The 6,246-nt window shown below is 34.4% G+C and overlaps 2 pseudogenes; one reads left to right on the top strand and one right to left on the bottom strand.

Moving 5' to 3' along the window:
• Positions 1 to 517: 517 nt before the first annotated feature.
• Positions 518 to 1,566, bottom strand: LOC130894176 (cytochrome b-like; annotated as a pseudogene).
• Positions 1,567 to 2,315: 749 nt separating this feature from the next.
• On the top strand, positions 2,316 to 5,718 carry LOC130894175 (NADH-ubiquinone oxidoreductase chain 5-like; annotated as a pseudogene).
• The last annotated feature ends 528 nt before the right edge of the window (positions 5,719 to 6,246 follow it).

Below are 6,246 nucleotides of genomic sequence, written 5' to 3'. Positions count from 1 at the left end.
TTAGTTTCAGGATTTAATGTTGAATATTGAAGGAGAGGTTTTGCTATAATTTTTTTAGCAGAATATGGAAATATTTTGTTTATAAAAATAATGTGTTTTTTTATTTATAGGGGCAAATTTAATAAGTTATATATTTTTTTAAATTATCTTTTTTATCTTTTTTTTGACTTTGAGTTCGGGGGATTTTACCTCTTTATCGTTATGATAAATTAATATATTTAGCTTGAAAGGGTTATTTACCTATTTCATTAAATTATTTAATTTTTTTTTGGAGAATAAGAATATTTTTTTTTATTCTTATAATTTAGTTAATTATTTTTAGTATAAGTTAATAGAGAATTTTAACCTCTTTTTTATATTTTCAAAATATAAACTTATACAAGTTCATTAACTATTTAAAAATAATAGAATCTCAAAAGTATGAAGTAATTGGGTTAATTAAATAATAAAGAAAATAAACTATTGTAAGAATTTGACCTGTTAAGATATAAGGGTCCTGAACTGGCCGAGCTCCAATTCACGTTAATAAAATAATAATAGATACTAATGTTTATGTAATTTATTTAGTGGATAAAATTGTGATCTTAAAAAATTTTTATTATTAATAAATGGAAGTAAATATAGGATAGCGATTGATATAATTAATGCAATTACTCCTCCTAATTTATTAGGGATTGAACGTAAAATAGCATAAACCAATAGAAAATATCATTCAGGTTGAATATGGACAGGAGTTACTAAAGGGTTAGCAGGAGTAAAATTGTCAGGATCTCCTAATAAGTAAGGATTTCTCTAAGTTAAAAAGATTAATAAAAAAATTATAATTAGAGCTCCTAAAATATCTTTAAAGATAAAATAAGGATGAAAAGGAATTTTGGCAATATTACTATTAGTACCAATTGGATTTCTAGATCCTAATTGGTGTAAGTATAATAAGTGGATAATTATAAAAGCAAAGATAATAAATGGTAAAATGAAATGAAATGTAAAAAATCGTGTTAAAGTTGCATAATCAACTGCAAACCCCCCAAATTCATTGTACTAGTATATTTCCTAAGTGAGGAAGTGCAGATATTAGATTAATAATAACAGTAGCACTTCAAAAAGATATTTGTCCTCAAGGTAAAACATATCCTAAAAAGGCAGTTGCTATAGTTAAAAAAATTGTTACACCAATTATTCATGTTTCTAATATGATCTATAGTAGATTCCTCGTCCAATATGAATATATAAACAAATAAAAAAAAAGAAGCTCCATTTGCGTATAAGTAATAATCATCCATAATTTACATCATTGATCCATTCCACCCAGTATTGACCCTTTTCATCGGTTACAGGTGATCCCCACATTGGGGACTTGGCATTTAGGTCTCCCAGAATAATGGCATCACTGTTGTTCGTTATGTGCTCCATTATACTGTCCACCTCAGTTTTGTAGTCTTCCATGCTGATGTTTGGGGATATATAGCAACATATCAGCTCAAGATCTTTGAGTTTGATAATTACGTGACCATCTCCGACTACCATAATATCAATACCTTGCTGAACTGCGGTGGCATACGCCATGTCTTGGGCTGCATAGGCACGTCCAACGTTGGCTTGAAGTATTTTAATATTGAACACTAAAGTTTTGACCGCGTGCAGTGCTGAGCCTGCGTCTGGTGTCACTAATTGCTTTTGATTTTTCCTTTACAAGCTTAAGGTAGTAAGGGCAAGCAGTCTGGTCAGCTCTGTGACCGTCTTTTTTGCATGTTAGGCAATAGCTTTTGTTAGTACAGTCTTTGGCCTTGTGGTTATCCTTGCCGCATTTAAGGCACATCTTCGAGTTATCGGTTCCTTTGCATTCATTGGTGCGGTGGCCAAACTCCAAACATTTGTAACACCTGGTGATTTTGACCCTTGCTCGGACCTGGCACGGTGCCCACCCTATTCTCACAGTATCCATTTTGAGTAATTCGCTGGCCACTCTTCTTTTGACCGCAAGTGTAGCAGTTTGGTTTCCCCTCTGGTTTGGTCTGCAAGAGAGCACTCGGACGTCATCTTCTTTTGCGTTTGCTACGCTTTTCCTGACATCTTGCTCTATCTGTTTTGCGTTCATATCTCCGTCTATGTCCGAGATATGAATAATGTCTTCATCTCTTTTAATTTCGACCTGGGTATCTTTATCCTTGTCCATTATAGCTTGTCTGAGGGTGGTTACTTGATTTTTTTCTCCAAGTATCTCCATAAGGACATCACCCTTAGCGGTTTTCTTAATGCCTTTTACCTTAACACCCATCTCGTCTATGTTCACACTACTCTTGATCGAACGGAGTATGTCAGCATATTGCTTTCCTTCAGATTTGATTATAATCTTCTCTGTTGTCGTCGCTGGTCCTCCCTTACTTGACTTAGGTGCTAGTCGGCTTGGATCTCTAGGTATAATAACTTGCACTTTGACCTCAGATCCCCTGAAGATACCTTCTGCGCACTTTCTAAGGTAGATTTTATCAATTTTGCCGAAGGTTACTACTTGAATTTCCGCCATTCCATGGTTTTGAACCTCTGCTTGCAGTTTGCCTAGCAACTGATATAGTTGACCCATGTCGTTTTTCCCTTCTGGGTTGACCTTGTACGGCAGCATGTACATGGTTCTTGACCTTGCTCCATTTTTGCCTTTGCTGAGTATGACCTCGGTGTTCGTCCTCACATATTCAATACACCCTTCCTCAAGTTCTTCGCACATAAGGCTTGTTATTTCCGGAAAGTTGCATTTTAGGTCGCTTTCCGTAGTGGTGGTCAAGGTTAGATCAGGGTCTGCTACTATTACCAGGTCTCCTCGTAGCTCTCTAAGCGATCCCAGCTCTGTAACAACGGTGCTTTGGTAGCAGCTTTCTGGCCACTCGAGATGTATTACCTCTTCTAGCCCTGTCCATCCTTTTCTTGCTGTTATTTGCGTCTCAACCCTGGTACGTATTTCATTTGTAAGATCGAGTAACTCTCGTCTTATGTCGGTTTCATCAGCTTGGACTCCTATACTTTGTCTTGCGTAGCTAGGATTATTGTCCTCTGGTTTAGCTAAATTATTAGCAGTTTTGCTCTTACCTGGCGATGATTGCTCAGTGTTGTTTCGCACCATCTGCGTGTGTCTGATGTTTAAAACATCCGTTCTTCTGTTCAGGGTTGCCATTATGCTTACGAGCTCTCTCGTTATTGCCTTGATTTCAGGTTTTGTCTTTGTACTTACTTTGACTTCATTTTTTAATTCGTCAACTTTTTTATTAAGACTACCCAAGACGGTCATAGCAGCAGTCATCTCTTGGCTAGTATCATCCGGGATATGCTTTCCATGTGAGTCTCGCTTTCGTTTCTTTTTGTCTGGACTGGTATATTTTGCCAGTCCGTCGTGACTGTTGTCGCTACTTGCTTCGTACGTCGTGTTACTGTGGCTCCCAGTCTTGTCATCTTGACGTGTGCCAGAGTTTGTCTCTAGGCTAGCAAAAACATCATCCGTGGCAGAGGCAGTTGAATCTTTGCGATTCATTGGTGGTGTTCTTGCCAATGAGGATCTCCTAACACTAAGGTCTGTAGTAAACATCCAGTGATACCATGTTGGGGTCATATCTCCTTCATTTTGTCCTTTGCCTTCTAAAGACAATGCAGTTTTTTCGTCGTTTGAACTATAGCTATCCATTTATTTCTTGTCACCAGCGCTTCGTATGTAAGGGGGCGTGTCGAGTTGATTGAGAACGGGTGTACCCTCGGCTGTCGCCTACCCAGTTCACTGAGGCCCAATCCTCGCTTAGCCAGTCCCGGAACACACAGACGGACCAGACTCGCCCGGGGCGATGTGAACTTCCGACTTCCACATTCAATACATACTACCTGATCAGGGCCCGTAGTGGCTGGCTTCCGATCCCGCGCCATCATCCACCTCGGCAGAGACTAGCTCACATCAGCATCGGCAGCTACTTGGGTGACGAACCGAAAGCAGGGCGATGCACTCCCAGCAGACTACAGCGCAGAACCAATCCGGGATACAGGAAAAAAGGTAGGAAGCCCCCTAGCCCTCGCAACCTAATAGCGTCGGGGGAGGAAAATCTTCTAGGAATAGTGGGGTTTTTTGGGAAGAGTCCACCTTGGGAGTGGGGTGGAGCTCTAGCTAGGGTACCTCGGGCTTGCCACACCCGTAGTCGCAGTGCGACCCCCTCAGGGGCGATTTATTTCATTGGTTGTAACATTTGTTTTATCTATAATCTTATTAATTATTTCACCAAATTTAATTTCTATTTTATTAGGTTGAGATGGTTTAGGCTTAGTTTCTTATTGTTTAGTTATTTATTATCAAAGTTTAAAAAGTTTTAGGGCTGGTATATTAACTGCTTTAAGGAATCGAATTGGTGATTGCCAATATCAATTGCTTGAATATTAAATTTTGGAAGATGGAATTTTATTTTTATTTTAGAAATTAAAAAATGGCATTATATTATACAATTAATTAGGTATTTAGTAGTTTTAGCTGCAATAACAAAAAGAGCCCAAATTCCTTTTTCTTCTTGGTTACTAGCAGCTATAGCTGCACCTACTCCTGTTTCTTCTTTAGTTCATTCTTCTACTTTGGTTACTGCTGGTGTTTATTTATTAATTCGCTTTAATTTTTTTCAGTTAGTAATAATTTAATAATAATTTTATTATTTATTTCATCAATAACAATATTTATATCAGGACTAGGGGCTACTTTTGAGTTTGATTTAAAAAAAATATTGCTTTATCAACTTTAAGACAATTAGGTTTAATTGTATCTATCTTGTGTTTTCAAAGAGGCAGCCTAAGTTGTGACTGCGAGGACCAGCTCTCATACCAGCGCTTTGGTGGTCTTCCAGGCGGTCTACTTGTATTGGGTCTCTCTTCCTTTGCGATTTTCGCCAGTCGATCGTTGTTCATTCTATTGACATGATCTCTCCATGCTCTTCTTCTAGTTCTGGCCCATCTCACTATATCCGGAACGTCACACATTCTTCTAATTTCATTGCTCCTTATTCTGTCTCTTATTAATTCATGCTTTATTTAAAGCTTTATTATTTATATGTGCAGGCAATATTATTCATAACTGATTTAATTGTCAAGATATTCGTTTTATAGGTGGTTTAGTAAAACATTTACCTTTAACATGTACTTATTTGAATATTTGTAATTTATCTTTATGTGGTTTACCTTTTTATATCAGGGTTTTATTCTAAAGATTTAGTGGTTGAATTTATATCAATGAATTATTTAAATATTCATATTTATTTAATTTTTTATATTTCAATTGGATTAACAATTTCTTATAGATTTCGTTTAACTTATTATTCAATAATTGGTACTTTTAATTTTATATCTCTACATATGATTCAAGAAGGAAGAATAATTATATTAAAAGGAATGAGAGGATTAATTTTATTTGTAGTTTTTAGTGGAAGACTATTTTCATGGTTACTTTTTTCTACCCCTTATTTTATTTTTCTAGCTTTTTTAGAAAAATATTAACTTTATTTGTAATTATGATTGGAAGATGGTTAGGCTATGAATTGCCTAAATTTAAACTTTCTTATCAGTTATTAACTTTAAACTTTTTAATTTCAAGGTTGTTTATAAGAATAATATGAAATATGCCTTATTTGTCTACATTAGGGGTAAATTATTTACCATTATATATAGGAAAATTATATTCAAAAATTTTTTATCAGGGTTGATTAGAATATTATGGAGGTCAACAAATAGCAAAAAATTTAAAAATGTTAACTTTTATGCAATTATTTTCAATTAATCATTTAAAAATTTATTTATTATAATTAATTTTTTGATTAATGTTTTTATTATTAAATATTTACTTAAATAGCTTATAAAGAGTGTCATTTTGAAGAAATGAAGGAAGTCAAAGACTTTTAAGTATTTATAAGAAAAATCTAATTTTACAATGAAAATTTATTGTTTTTTAAACTATATAAATAGAAATAAAAACAAAATTTCATTGCTTAAGAATTAAGTTAGAAGCTTATTCTTGAATTTCTTATTTCTTTAATTGGAGAATTAAAAATAATCATTTTATAAATCAAACTTTTAGGTCGAAACTAAATACAATATTTTGCTTGTTATTTAAGATAAATTGAATAAATCAATAATTTTTAAATGCAACTTAAATGTTATAATTAACTATTATCCTAATTAATTCAATTAAGGCTCCTTCGTTTCATTCATGATATAGGCCTCATAATAAAATAAAAA

This window comes from Diorhabda carinulata, chromosome 5 (genome assembly GCF_026250575.1).
Source record: "Diorhabda carinulata isolate Delta chromosome 5, icDioCari1.1, whole genome shotgun sequence".
Classification (NCBI taxonomy): domain Eukaryota; kingdom Metazoa; phylum Arthropoda; class Insecta; order Coleoptera; family Chrysomelidae; genus Diorhabda; species Diorhabda carinulata.
The sequence above is the reverse complement of the archived record's forward strand: the minus strand, read 5'-3'. Positions and strand labels throughout refer to the sequence as shown.